At 35.8% G+C, this 15840-nt stretch overlaps 2 non-coding genes across 2 annotated transcripts; both read left to right on the top strand.

The window, feature by feature from the left end:
• Positions 1 to 7619: 7619 nt before the first annotated feature.
• Trnas-gcu (transfer RNA serine (anticodon GCU)) lies at positions 7620 to 7701 on the top strand. Its single transcript has one exon. It is a non-coding gene; the product is annotated as a tRNA-Ser (tRNA).
• A 7628-nt stretch (positions 7702 to 15329) lies between these two features.
• Positions 15330 to 15411, top strand: Trnas-gcu (transfer RNA serine (anticodon GCU)). The gene has a single exon. It is a non-coding gene; the product is annotated as a tRNA-Ser (tRNA).
• Positions 15412 to 15840: the final 429 nt, after the last annotated feature.

Below are 15840 nucleotides of genomic sequence, written 5' to 3'. Positions count from 1 at the left end.
ATATACATTTTATCTGATGTGTAGAACTTTTAGTTATGACTACAAACCGTATTCATCAATATTGTAATGTGATATCGTCACGTCAGAAAGAAAACACGCCTAATGATGTCTCCATGATTTTTTTTGGTGGTTTGTGTCTTGAATGGACTGACGTTTTGTGCATGTTTGTGACAGGTTTGTGTATTGACCTGTTCCGGCTGCATATTTATAATCGAGTTGTACTTTCTGTGCGTGTGGAACATTTTATCTCCCACAGGAGAAAAAAAAAACAACAACATTTCTTGGCATTGAAATAAAGTCCCAGTAGTGCTAACATGCATGCGGGAAGTGTAGCCAAATATCAATGCCGCGAATCGGCCGATTAGCAGAAACATTTAGGGTTGCGAGCAAGGCAAAAGGGATCAAGTTAAGGTTTGGGAGGGTAAGGGGTGAGTTGTTTCCAAAATTCCAAAACGGCACCAAAGCACATGCGTATGTGTCTGTTTACTAGAAGTGTGTGTAATACCCATTAAAACGATGGTCAAATTTTAAGTAACAGGAGACTGTACGTTTGTATACTCGGATAGTCTTGGACAACAATCTACAATTGCGGTTAATGTTAAGAAGGTCAAAGAAACTGATGTTATCAGAAGTGTAGAAGAAATGACGGGGAAAATGTTCGTTTATGTAGCTGTCCTTTCACCTGTTCATACTTTAAGTACCTGTGTACCAAACTGATTAAAATCAGATCTCCGCTGTTACCAAATGAAGATCTGACAGCGATCGCTTAGAAGGCATATTCTGGTACCTATGCTATTACCATAATTGCTAATTTTATCAACCAGTCAGATGAGGTCTAATATCTTTGCGTTTTGAGAAAGAGCACCGTGGGTGAAAAGGATGAATGTGTATCGAACGATTTGATTCACTTTCAGATTTTTTGAAAGTTGCATTTCCATTGGCTAATTTAATGGTCACCTGAATGTCATTCTTCAGTGGTCGTCGTCACATCTTCACGTAGGACAGCGGAGATCTGATTTTATCAGATTGGTGTCTATGTTGACCGGGGTATAGATATTCCTCTTCATATTCTTTCTAATTTCTACTTATTTCTTCTTCTAAAAGGTACACAGGTACATAAAGTATGAACATGTGAACGTAATACCTTCCAGATGTATAGCGCACAAGCAATGGACTCTCTCCAGTTCACTTATATTCTGAGGGCTAGGGTTAAATTAAGTTTCACAATAATACAACGTTCATGGAATCGCGGTAGTTTCATGGAAAATATAATTTGTGAGCCGACTAATTCCATACCTGTGTACTCCAATATTAATAAAACCAATAACGTACTTGCAAGTTTATCTTTAACCTCTTTAAGTTTTGTATATAATCTGCTATACTTAGACACGTTAACACCAAAATGTCTACATAACTGCTGTTTCTGGAGCACTCTCAAAATCCAAGAACCATTTTCACTTGTTTCGTTTGTAGTCAGACGACTTTTCGGTGAACACAACGATCTTAGGTTTCTAGAAGTTATATCCAAATGCCGACTTTATGGAGTGCACGTTGCATATAAAACAGTATCTGATCCACTAATACCGTGTGCAACAATTGTGGAGACCAATACGAGTTATAGCACTACCTTGGTAGGTGGTTACAATAGCTGCAATTGATCAGCATAACAAACACATACGTATCGATGATATTGCTATTCGAGAGCTTCATAATTACAGTTGATAGCAATATTTACGATCTTTGGAGATCAAGAGAGAATGGTACTATGCGAACTATGGCAGTGCAGGATGGATTATATCTTAAATTCCTCCAAATTATATATTGGTATGCAAAATATTTTGTTATGCATGTACATCATTATGAGATCGATCCTAAAATAACTACATGCAACGAAGAAATTAGGCACTTACTTAAATTAGATAATGTTTGTAATGATGAATAGGTATGTAGAGTGAAATCTATTATTATTGAGGGAAAGAGTAAAATATTTTAGTGAACAACTCACTTAGTGGATAATGCAAAATATAAAAGTAAGAATTCTCGCTCCTATACAGTACGAAGAGAAAGAAAGAAAGTTTCCAAGAATTGTATAGATGTCAAGACAAAATGATTCTATTTTCTGTAAAATTTACCGCTAAAGATTCATTTGATATCAATACATAGGAAGAACTCGAACAACAATGAAGTGACTAAGAAATAAGATTGTTTTGAGGTGTTATACCGAGATTTTAATCCAGTTTGGTGATTGAAAGTGACGCAAATAGCAAATACTTTATAAAAAAATCCTGAAAAATATCAACAAAAGCGAAATGTTATTAATGAATCCATTGATGACTTTGGCTCACTTGTTTCAAATGAAAATCAAATATTAAAATACATTTATAAGTTTTATTGTATTTTGTAATTATCGAGCACAGATGATGAGAGTTGTAAAGAATCAGTTTTAATCTTGGTAAATTCATCCGTACCTGCTGATGATACGTATTTGAGTAGGGTCATACAAGGGTTGATAAAATACATGCAGCTATAAATATAATGTCTAAAATTAGATATTTTGGTCTGGTTAAATCGATAAAGTAGTTGTATTTTACAACGTTTTAAATTATGAATATGATAACCTGTTAGAGATTTTTTCTTCTTCAGATCGTTAACAAGGAATCAATTACGTCATGGACAGTGAGATTTGATACAATATCATTTTTTACAACACCAAGAGCGACTAAAGAAGCTGGAAATATTGGCGACCTATGAGACTATTTAATGTAGATGATACTATTTTGACAAGGGTTATGGCTCATGGTTTGAAATGGGTATTACCCAAAATTATGCCTCTAATTCAGACATGCTCTATAGTTTGAAGGGATATTGCTGATACAACATTCACTGTAGGAGATGTCATTGCTATGACCTAGAGGGACAACATCGAGGGATATACCTTAAAAATTGATAAAAGCAACGTTTTTGACAGAGTCAAAAGTTTGTCTCATTCACATAAATTTTGGATTTGGTCAAATTTTTATTCAGCCGATATTAAAGACAGTGTTAAATGCAGTGTGCATCTAACACCATTCTTTCCGATTAAAACTTCTCTCTGATAAGGCTGTTCTCTATCGGTAATGCTATATATAATACCAGTTGAACGTTAAGGGTGATACTAGAGTGGCAAATGTATTTTTTCTAGTGAGTAAATGTTTCCAAAACAAAATACCCTACTCCAAAAGGAAACAGCGGCTGGTTTACGGAAAATCAAGCTACTTAAAAGCGAGTAAAACATTTGTGCTATACATGAACAGAAGTCATACAATTTAGTATCACCTCTGTGTAATAAGTTTTAATTTTAGACAAAGTGTTATTCTAACTGAGCTCCAGCACTAGTTCCCAAAATTAAGATAACGTGATCACAATGTTGAAATTGGAGCTGTCTGCAGAATTCAACAGAGACTGCCTGATGAATTAAATAAAAGTTCCGTTTGTTTTCTTTATTCCCTTTTGAACCAGATCCTTTACAATATAAACCAAGTACAATAAATGATTGATTAATAGATTCTTTCTTTGCTAATGTCATGGTTGTACCATCGGCATGTTGAAAGACTTTACTTGTACTGCTAGACAATAGAAATAGAGCAACATTGACATAATAATTTATAATTATAGCGAGCCCTAAATGTTCCGCTTCAAATAAATATAGTATAGTTAGTATAGGGCGACTTTTGAGGACTGAATGTTTAATTGAAAAGGCTTTCATTAAATGCATTTAACACTGTTTCTAATTTCAATATAAAATATTTGTATCCATTAAATAAAACTGTCACCAAACCCGAATTGTCGTAAAAGAGATACCAGTATGAATGGTTGACTCTGTGAAAAGCTTTTTCTTGATCAGTTTCATCACCTCTTTCTTCACCATCTGCACCCTGTATTACTTCATCAACCTCGTGTTCATCATCTTCTACAACTTGAATCCCCAATCTGTCTTCCTTTGTGGCAACGTTAGCAATTCGGTAATTAATTTCTTCAATTTAATCATTTAGCATGTAACATCTTTAGGCAGTTGTATTTCTTAAGTCATATTTCCCACATGAACACAAATAAAGAAAATTTCCACAATTGTCAGAGCTTTGCCTTTTGTACTTCCTAGGAACATGACGCTGTTTCCAACACTTGTGGCACACGAAATCTGTGCAATCTGTCATCATGCGACCCGGGTCAAGACAAAAAGAGCGCACCTTTACTTGATTATCATGCAATAACTTAACGAACTAATGGTCACTTACAGTTTGATGCTTCCGACTGTAGGGCTAAGATTTTATCTCTTTTGGAAAACTGTATTTTACATAATATTACAAATCTATGTTCTTAACCTAAGTACTAGAAAAGATGTAAAACCAGCAAGTATTGTAAAATGTAACAAATAATTTCTCTAGAATACGAAATAAAACATGAAATAACAAATAATAAATATTTAAAAAATAACAAACAATCAAAATTAAATATCCAAAACAAAAATGCGTCACGTCTGTCACACGATTTCTAGGGTAGTATCTATCCTGAATGGGAGATAGGAATTCCACTCCGTATTCTCTTATCTTGATACCTATCTCTTCGTCGGAAACGTGTGCAGGTAGGCGAGGTATTTACACAGTAATAGTGTCAGAATATGGGGAAGTACAGTCATAGTTATCACTGCCAATTCCACTTTAGATTATACTCTTTATTTGGCAACGTAACCTCATACAAATTTGAAACTTTCGGCACAACTACATAGAAAGACATTTTGTTTTTTCGTTGACTGATTGGATCGTGAAAGTTGTTATGTCCTAAGCATAGGTAGGGCGTATTTCTAAAGCTAGTCACATGATCACATCTATTCATTACGCGCTGACGTAGATTTCTTGTGACCAGAGATTCATACTCCAAAACTCTCTTCAGTCAGTTTGTCTTTCGATGTCAATGCGTCTCACAAATAACTGAATGTCCAATTTGCCGTAATTATACACAGGGTAGCTTGAATCGAACAACACATTGCAGATAGCTCTCGATCGGATTATGCAAAGTCACATATTGTTTCATTGAGAAAGACACATTTCCTTGTTTAAAATAATCCGATATCGAGTAGTAGAAAATAATTGATACATCTTATTTATGACAATGATATATGGGCGTGTTTGGGATTTAAGGCAGTCATAAAGTCTAGTACACCCCGGTAAAACATTTTATGGAAACAACAACACTAACCTCTTAGCTGCATTAGTTGACTACCTAATCAATTGTTTATAATGAACGTTCTAGTTCCATTAGTTGCCTCCCTTGGTTCGACAAAAGAAAAACGATTGACCCCCTCCTGCAACAATTGAATAAATGGCGAATCCGAAAGGAGGATTGCGTTTTACTAAGGAGCATATATCAGATGGGACTTTCACAACCAAATGTGCCATTCTTCTTAATTTATTATTATTATTATTATTATTATTATTATTATTATTATACTCTTGATAACTGTTTATCTACTTTTCTAAATATGAAGTTGAAAGGGACTTATTTTTCATGTCCTTAAATAAGCAGCACTTAAATGTCCTCCATATGTTTCACAGACAAATGTTTTTGTGCATGGGAACAAATTTGATATAATGTCAACATGAATATCGATGTTTCTGGCTGTATTTGAACAACCTCTCTTTTTAAATTCTGATAATTCATGTGGTTGTAAAATATTCATGTTCACATAACTTATAAAGGCAGGAATTGTTTGTGTTTAGGACGTTGTTTGTGAATCAAATCCTGAGATCAAAGCGAAAAATACAGAAAACTTACAATTGTATAATAGAAAGTATACCTTTAGAATGACACAAAAGAATCAAACCCCACCGTGACCAATTGAAGAAATACTATATATCCCAAAATTGATAGCAAATTGTATGACCTCTATTCATATACACCACAATTATTTTACAGGCTCATCTAAAGTTTAATTTTCGAGAACCAGCCTCCGTTTCCTTCCGGAGCAGGATATCAAGTTTGGAAACATGTAATCACTGGAAATGTGTAAATTTGCCTTTTAAGAGCACATATTGTATGGATTAACGAAAAATTGAAACAAAATAAATTCCATTTTTAATATGGCAATGTCATGTCAGAGGTCAAAACTTTTCGGCACTTTTGGGTGGGATCGCAGGGGTGGTTCAGTATGTATTTTTCACAGGGAGCGCAAAGAAGACCGCAAGCTGACTGTGGGATTTAGCAGCTAGTGAGGGCCAGGGAGACAAACACTCATTTTTGTCTGGGGGTGGGGAAGGGTGATGCCGGCGGTGGGGTGGGAAACACGGGGAGGCTTGTCCACCTGATCACTGTCGAACGTTCCAATGCTATATCATTACATGCCACATTGTTTTTCTTTTGCTTGTATCATGTCCTTGACAAATTGTTTTCTGTACCTTTAAATTCTCTACAATAATTGATACAGTGCCAAAGAAAAGAACTTAATATTTTACATGCATGTATCAACTTCTATATAGGATCTCAACAAAATACATGGCTTAAGGGTGAAAGTAATGTTACCTTGACCTTTTGTTCTATTTCACTTTAGCTGCATGTACATTTGACATTTTATTATTGCTAGAACGGTGTAGAAGGTCCAAATTAGCACCAAAAAAAGCCGTCATTGAAGCGTGAAAAGTAAATTACATTGACCCACATTTTATATATGAAATCAGATACATATTTACTGAATGTGCCTTTTATTTATATTTTTGTGCCTGAAGATAAATGATAATTTGATGTTATGAATTTAAAATTAAAAACAAAAAACAAAAACCAAATAAAAGTGATTAGCAGAGCGTGGTTTCGATCCACGGACCTCTGGGTTATGGGCCCAGCACGCTTCCACTGCGCCACTCTGCTGTTAGTTGTTATTGTTGTTGTTATAGGGTTTAACGCCATTTTTCAACACAAGATAGGCTATACATGGCGGCCAGTATTAATGGTGGAGGAAGAACCCGGGAAAACCCCGGAAAGAACCACCGACCCACGAGAAGCTACCGGCAAGCTTTCTCACATGTCCACACTGGCCGAGCCCGAGACTCGAACCCACGCAGACAGAGGTGAGATGGCAGTGATCCGTGACGGAGAGCGCTTTAGACCACTCGGCCACTCGGCTCTGCTGTTAGAAAACATTGATTTTTATAACTTTAAAAAAAATGGAACTGATATTCACTTATCTGATGTAATACTTACCGAAGAGATGAATTACAACGAATGTTCGTACGAGTTTTTTCCCTTGCCTAACAATCCATTGATATGAACATGCTTGCTCACTAAGGGACCGACCATGTATTTGTTTCTGTTTATTGGGTGGGTAGGTGGGTAATGTTGAGTTTTCTCCCAGCCAGAAGAATTGTTTTAATTTACCTGAAGATATATATTTCTTCTTTTAAAGAATATCATGCACTAGGTTCTTTATGTGCACATCAGTTAGAGCTAGGATGGTTCGATGGTTAGAATTTTTTTCTGTCTGAAAAAGACATATATTGAATCGTGAATATCAGACAAAAGTTGTGTGTGGTTTAGGCCAGGTAGCTATAGATCACTCCCTACATAAATAGTGTACTCATCAAAATACACCGGACGAGGTGGCCGAGTGGTTAAGGCGATGGACTGCTAATCCATTGGGGTCTCCCCGCGTGGGTTCGAATCCCATCTTCGTCGATATACATTTTATCTGATGTGTAGAACTTTTAGTTATGACTACAAACCGTATTCATCAATATTGTAATGTGATATCGTCACGTCAGAAAGAAAACACGCCTAATGATGTCTCCATGATTTTTTTTGGTGGTTTGTGTCTTGAATGGACTGACGTTTTGTGCATGTTTGTGACAGGTTTGTGTATTGACCTGTTCCGGCTGCATATTTATAATCGAGTTGTACTTTCTGTGCGTGTGGAACATTTTATCTCCCACAGGAGAAAAAAAAAACAACAACATTTCTTGGCATTGAAATAAAGTCCCAGTAGTGCTAACATGCATGCGGGAAGTGTAGCCAAATATCAATGCCGCGAATCGGCCGATTAGCAGAAACATTTAGGGTTGCGAGCAAGGCAAAAGGGATCAAGTTAAGGTTTGGGAGGGTAAGGGGTGAGTTGTTTCCAAAATTCCAAAACGGCACCAAAGCACATGCGTATGTGTCTGTTTACTAGAAGTGTGTGTAATACCCATTAAAACGATGGTCAAATTTTAAGTAACAGGAGACTGTACGTTTGTATACTCGGATAGTCTTGGACAACAATCTACAATTGCGGTTAATGTTAAGAAGGTCAAAGAAACTGATGTTATCAGAAGTGTAGAAGAAATGACGGGGAAAATGTTCGTTTATGTAGCTGTCCTTTCACCTGTTCATACTTTAAGTACCTGTGTACCAAACTGATTAAAATCAGATCTCCGCTGTTACCAAATGAAGATCTGACAGCGATCGCTTAGAAGGCATATTCTGGTACCTATGCTATTACCATAATTGCTAATTTTATCAACCAGTCAGATGAGGTCTAATATCTTTGCGTTTTGAGAAAGAGCACCGTGGGTGAAAAGGATGAATGTGTATCGAACGATTTGATTCACTTTCAGATTTTTTGAAAGTTGCCTTTCCATTGGCTAATTTAATGGTCACCTGAATGTCATTCTTCAGTGGTCGTCGTCACATCTTCACGTAGGACAGCGGAGATCTGATTTTATCAGATTGGTGTCTATGTTGACCGGGGTATAGATATTCCTCTTCATATTCTTTCTAATTTCTACTTATTTCTTCTTCTAAAAGGTACACAGGTACATAAAGTATGAACATGTGAACGTAATACCTTCCAGATGTATAGCGCACAAGCAATGGACTCTCTCCAGTTCACTTATATTCTGAGGGCTAGGGTTAAATTAAGTTTCACAATAATACAACGTTCATGGAATCGCGGTAGTTTCATGGAAAATATAATTTGTGAGCCGACTAATTCCATACCTGTGTACTCCAATATTAATAAAACCAATAACGTACTTGCAAGTTTATCTTTAACCTCTTTAAGTTTTGTATATAATCTGCTATACTTAGACACGTTAACACCAAAATGTCTACATAACTGCTGTTTCTGGAGCACTCTCAAAATCCAAGAACCATTTTCACTTGTTTCGTTTGTAGTCAGACGACTTTTCGGTGAACACAACGATCTTAGGTTTCTAGAAGTTATATCCAAATGCCGACTTTATGGAGTGCACGTTGCATATAAAACAGTATCTGATCCACTAATACCGTGTGCAACAATTGTGGAGACCAATACGAGTTATAGCACTACCTTGGTAGGTGGTTACAATAGCTGCAATTGATCAGCATAACAAACACATACGTATCGATGATATTGCTATTCGAGAGCTTCATAATTACAGTTGATAGCAATATTTACGATCTTTGGAGATCAAGAGAGAATGGTACTATGCGAACTATGGCAGTGCAGGATGGATTATATCTTAAATTCCTCCAAATTATATATTGGTATGCAAAATATTTTGTTATGCATGTACATCATTATGAGATCGATCCTAAAATAACTACATGCAACGAAGAAATTAGGCACTTACTTAAATTAGATAATGTTTGTAATGATGAATAGGTATGTAGAGTGAAATCTATTATTATTGAGGGAAAGAGTAAAATATTTTAGTGAACAACTCACTTAGTGGATAATGCAAAATATAAAAGTAAGAATTCTCGCTCCTATACAGTACGAAGAGAAAGAAAGAAAGTTTCCAAGAATTGTATAGATGTCAAGACAAAATGATTCTATTTTCTGTAAAATTTACCGCTAAAGATTCATTTGATATCAATACATAGGAAGAACTCGAACAACAATGAAGTGACTAAGAAATAAGATTGTTTTGAGGTGTTATACCGAGATTTTAATCCAGTTTGGTGATTGAAAGTGACGCAAATAGCAAATACTTTATAAAAAAATCCTGAAAAATATCAACAAAAGCGAAATGTTATTAATGAATCCATTGATGACTTTGGCTCACTTGTTTCAAATGAAAATCAAATATTAAAATACATTTATAAGTTTTATTGTATTTTGTAATTATCGAGCACAGATGATGAGAGTTGTAAAGAATCAGTTTTAATCTTGGTAAATTCATCCGTACCTGCTGATGATACGTATTTGAGTAGGGTCATACAAGGGTTGATAAAATACATGCAGCTATAAATATAATGTCTAAAATTAGATATTTTGGTCTGGTTAAATCGATAAAGTAGTTGTATTTTACAACGTTTTAAATTATGAATATGATAACCTGTTAGAGATTTTTTCTTCTTCAGATCGTTAACAAGGAATCAATTACGTCATGGACAGTGAGATTTGATACAATATCATTTTTTACAACACCAAGAGCGACTAAAGAAGCTGGAAATATTGGCGACCTATGAGACTATTTAATGTAGATGATACTATTTTGACAAGGGTTATGGCTCATGGTTTGAAATGGGTATTACCCAAAATTATGCCTCTAATTCAGACATGCTCTATAGTTTGAAGGGATATTGCTGATACAACATTCACTGTAGGAGATGTCATTGCTATGACCTAGAGGGACAACATCGAGGGATATACCTTAAAAATTGATAAAAGCAACGTTTTTGACAGAGTCAAAAGTTTGTCTCATTCACATAAATTTTGGATTTGGTCAAATTTTTATTCAGCCGATATTAAAGACAGTGTTAAATGCAGTGTGCATCTAACACCATTCTTTCCGATTAAAACTTCTCTCTGATAAGGCTGTTCTCTATCGGTAATGCTATATATAATACCAGTTGAACGTTAAGGGTGATACTAGAGTGGCAAATGTATTTTTTCTAGTGAGTAAATGTTTCCAAAACAAAATACCCTACTCCAAAAGGAAACAGCGGCTGGTTTACGGAAAATCAAGCTACTTAAAAGCGAGTAAAACATTTGTGCTATACATGAACAGAAGTCATACAATTTAGTATCACCTCTGTGTAATAAGTTTTAATTTTAGACAAAGTGTTATTCTAACTGAGCTCCAGCACTAGTTCCCAAAATTAAGATAACGTGATCACAATGTTGAAATTGGAGCTGTCTGCAGAATTCAACAGAGACTGCCTGATGAATTAAATAAAAGTTCCGTTTGTTTTCTTTATTCCCTTTTGAACCAGATCCTTTACAATATAAACCAAGTACAATAAATGATTGATTAATAGATTCTTTCTTTGCTAATGTCATGGTTGTACCATCGGCATGTTGAAAGACTTTACTTGTACTGCTAGACAATAGAAATAGAGCAACATTGACATAATAATTTATAATTATAGCGAGCCCTAAATGTTCCGCTTCAAATAAATATAGTATAGTTAGTATAGGGCGACTTTTGAGGACTGAATGTTTAATTGAAAAGGCTTTCATTAAATGCATTTAACACTGTTTCTAATTTCAATATAAAATATTTGTATCCATTAAATAAAACTGTCACCAAACCCGAATTGTCGTAAAAGAGATACCAGTATGAATGGTTGACTCTGTGAAAAGCTTTTTCTTGATCAGTTTCATCACCTCTTTCTTCACCATCTGCACCCTGTATTACTTCATCAACCTCGTGTTCATCATCTTCTACAACTTGAATCCCCAATCTGTCTTCCTTTGTGGCAACGTTAGCAATTCGGTAATTAATTTCTTCAATTTAATCATTTAGCATGTAACATCTTTAGGCAGTTGTATTTCTTAAGTCATATTTCCCACATGAACACAAATAAAGAAAATTTCCACAATTGTCAGAGCTTTGCATTTTGTACTTCCTAGGAACATGACGCTGTTTCCAACACTTGTGGCACACGAAATCTGTGCAATCTGTCATCATGCGACCCGGGTCAAGACAAAAAGAGCGCACCTTTACTTGATTATCATGCAATAACTTAACGAACTAATGGTCACTTACAGTTTGATGCTTCCGACTGTAGGGCTAAGATTTTATCTCTTTTGGAAAACTGTATTTTACATAATATTACAAATCTATGTTCTTAACCTAAGTACTAGAAAAGATGTAAAACCAGCAAGTATTGTAAAATGTAACAAATAATTTCTCTAGAATACGAAATAAAACATGAAATAACAAATAATAAATATTTAAAAAATAACAAACAATCAAAATTAAATATCCAAAACAAAAATGCGTCACGTCTGTCACACGATTTCTAGGGTAGTATCTATCCTGAATGGGAGATAGGAATTCCACTCCGTATTCTCTTATCTTGATACCTATCTCTTCGTCGGAAACGTGTGCAGGTAGGCGAGGTATTTACACAGTAATAGTGTCAGAATATGGGGAAGTACAGTCATAGTTATCACTGCCAATTCCACTTTAGATTATACTCTTTATTTGGCAACGTAACCTCATACAAATTTGAAACTTTCGGCACAACTACATAGAAAGACATTTTGTTTTTTCGTTGACTGATTGGATCGTGAAAGTTGTTATGTCCTAAGCATAGGTAGGGCGTATTTCTAAAGCTAGTCACATGATCACATCTATTCATTCCGCGCTGACGTAGATTTCTTGTGACCAGAGATTCATACTCCAAAACTCTCTTCAGTCAGTTTGTCTTTCGATGTCAATGCGTCTCACAAATAACTGAATGTCCAATTTGCCGTAATTATACACAGGGTAGCTTGAATCGAACAACACATTGCAGATAGCTCTCGATCGGATTATGCAAAGTCACATATTGTTTCATTGAGAAAGACACATTTCCTTGTTTAAAATAATCCGATATCGAGTAGTAGAAAATAATTGATACATCTTATTTATGACAATGATATATGGGCGTGTTTGGGATTTAAGGCAGTCATAAAGTCTAGTACACCCCGGTAAAACATTTTATGGAAACAACAACACTAACCTCTTAGCTGCATTAGTTGACTACCTAATCAATTGTTTATAATGAACGTTCTAGTTCCATTAGTTGCCTCCCTTGGTTCGACAAAAGAAAAACGATTGACCCCCTCCTGCAACAATTGAATAAATGGCGAATCCGAAAGGAGGATTGCGTTTTACTAAGGAGCATATATCAGATGGGACTTTCACAACCAAATGTGCCATTCTTCTTAATTTATTATTATTATTATTATTATTATTATTATTATTATTATTATTATTATACTCTTGATAACTGTTTATCTACTTTTCTAAATATGAAGTTGAAAGGGACTTATTTTTCATGTCCTTAAATAAGCAGCACTTAAATGTCCTCCATATGTTTCACAGACAAATGTTTTTGTGCATGGGAACAAATTTGATATAATGTCAACATGAATATCGATGTTTCTGGCTGTATTTGAACAACCTCTCTTTTTAAATTCTGATAATTCATGTGGTTGTAAAATATTCATGTTCACATAACTTATAAAGGCAGGAATTGTTTGTGTTTAGGACGTTGTTTGTGAATCAAATCCTGAGATCAAAGCGAAAAATACAGAAAACTTACAATTGTATAATAGAAAGTATACCTTTAGAATGACACAAAAGAATCAAACCCCACCGTGACCAATTGAAGAAATACTATATATCCCAAAATTGATAGCAAATTGTATGACCTCTATTCATATACACCACAATTATTTTACAGGCTCATCTAAAGTTTAATTTTCGAGAACCAGCCTCCGTTTCCTTCCGGAGCAGGATATCAAGTTTGGAAACATGTAATCACTGGAAATGTGTAAATTTGCCTTTTAAGAGCACATATTGTATGGATTAACGAAAAATTGAAACAAAATAAATTCCATTTTTAATATGGCAATGTCATGTCAGAGGTCAAAACTTTTCGGCACTTTTGGGTGGGATCGCAGGGGTGGTTCAGTATGTATTTTTCACAGGGAGCGCAAAGAAGACCGCAAGCTGACTGTGGGATTTAGCAGCTAGTGAGGGCCAGGGAGACAAACACTCATTTTTGTCTGGGGGTGGGGAAGGGTGATGCCGGCGGTGGGGTGGGAAACACGGGGAGGCTTGTCCACCTGATCACTGTCGAACGTTCCAATGCTATATCATTACATGCCACATTGTTTTTCTTTTGCTTGTATCATGTCCTTGACAAATTGTTTTCTGTACCTTTAAATTCTCTACAATAATTGATACAGTGCCAAAGAAAAGAACTTAATATTTTACATGCATGTATCAACTTCTATATAGGATCTCAACAAAATACATGGCTTAAGGGTGAAAGTAATGTTACCTTGACCTTTTGTTCTATTTCACTTTAGCTGCATGTACATTTGACATTTTATTATTGCTAGAACGGTGTAGAAGGTCCAAATTAGCACCAAAAAAAGCCGTCATTGAAGCGTGAAAAGTAAATTACATTGACCCACATTTTATATATGAAATCAGATACATATTTACTGAATGTGCCTTTTATTTATATTTTTGTGCCTGAAGATAAATGATAATTTGATGTTATGAATTTAAAATTAAAAACAAAAAACAAAAACCAAATAAAAGTGATTAGCAGAGCGTGGTTTCGATCCACGGACCTCTGGGTTATGGGCCCAGCACGCTTCCACTGCGCCACTCTGCTGTTAGTTGTTATTGTTGTTGTTATAGGGTTTAACGCCATTTTTCAACACAAGATAGGCTATACATGGCGGCCAGTATTAATGGTGGAGGAAGAACCCGGGAAAACCCCGGAAAGAACCACCGACCCACGAGAAGCTACCGGCAAGCTTTCTCACATGTCCACACTGGCCGAGCCCGAGACTCGAACCCACGCAGACAGAGGTGAGATGGCAGTGATCCGTGACGGAGAGCGCTTTAGACCACTCGGCCACTCGGCTCTGCTGTTAGAAAACATTGATTTTTATAACTTTAAAAAAAATGGAACTGATATTCACTTATCTGATGTAATACTTACCGAAGAGATGAATTACAACGAATGTTCGTACGAGTTTTTTCCCTTGCCTAACAATCCATTGATATGAACATGCTTGCTCACTAAGGGACCGACCATGTATTTGTTTCTGTTTATTGGGTGGGTAGGTGGGTAATGTTGAGTTTTCTCCCAGCCAGAAGAATTGTTTTAATTTACCTGAAGATATATATTTCTTCTTTTAAAGAATATCATGCACTAGGTTCTTTATGTGCACATCAGTTAGAGCTAGGATGGTTCGATGGTTAGAATTTTTTTCTGTCTGAAAAAGACATATATTGAATCGTGAATATCAGACAAAAGTTGTGTGTGGTTTAGGCCAGGTAGCTATAGATCACTCCCTACATAAATAGTGTACTCATCAAAATACACCGGACGAGGTGGCCGAGTGGTTAAGGCGATGGACTGCTAATCCATTGGGGTCTCCCCGCGTGGGTTCGAATCCCATCTTCGTCGATATACATTTTATCTGATGTGTAGAACTTTTAGTTATGACTACAAACCGTATTCATCAATATTGTAATGTGATATCGTCACGTCAGAAAGAAAACACGCCTAATGATGTCTCCATGATTTTTTTTGGTGGTTTGTGTCTTGAATGGACTGACGTTTTGTGCATGTTTGTGACAGGTTTGTGTATTGACCTGTTCCGGCTGCATATTTATAATCGAGTTGTACTTTCTGTGCGTGTGGAACATTTTATCTCCCACAGGAGAAAAAAAAAACAACAACATTTCTTGGCATTGAAATAAAGTCCCAGTAGTGCTAACATGCATGCGGGAAGTGTAGCCAAATATCAATGCCGCGAATCGGCCGATTAGCAGAAACATTTAGGGTTGCGAGCAAGGCAAAAGGGATCAAGTTAAGGTTTGGGAGGGTAAGGGG

This window comes from Sinohyriopsis cumingii, unplaced genomic scaffold, assembly GCF_028554795.1.
Source record: "Sinohyriopsis cumingii isolate HCF-2022 unplaced genomic scaffold, ASM2855479v2 utg000646l, whole genome shotgun sequence".
NCBI lineage: Eukaryota > Metazoa > Mollusca > Bivalvia > Unionida > Unionidae > Sinohyriopsis > Sinohyriopsis cumingii.
This window is presented reverse-complemented; position numbering and strand designations above follow the sequence as displayed.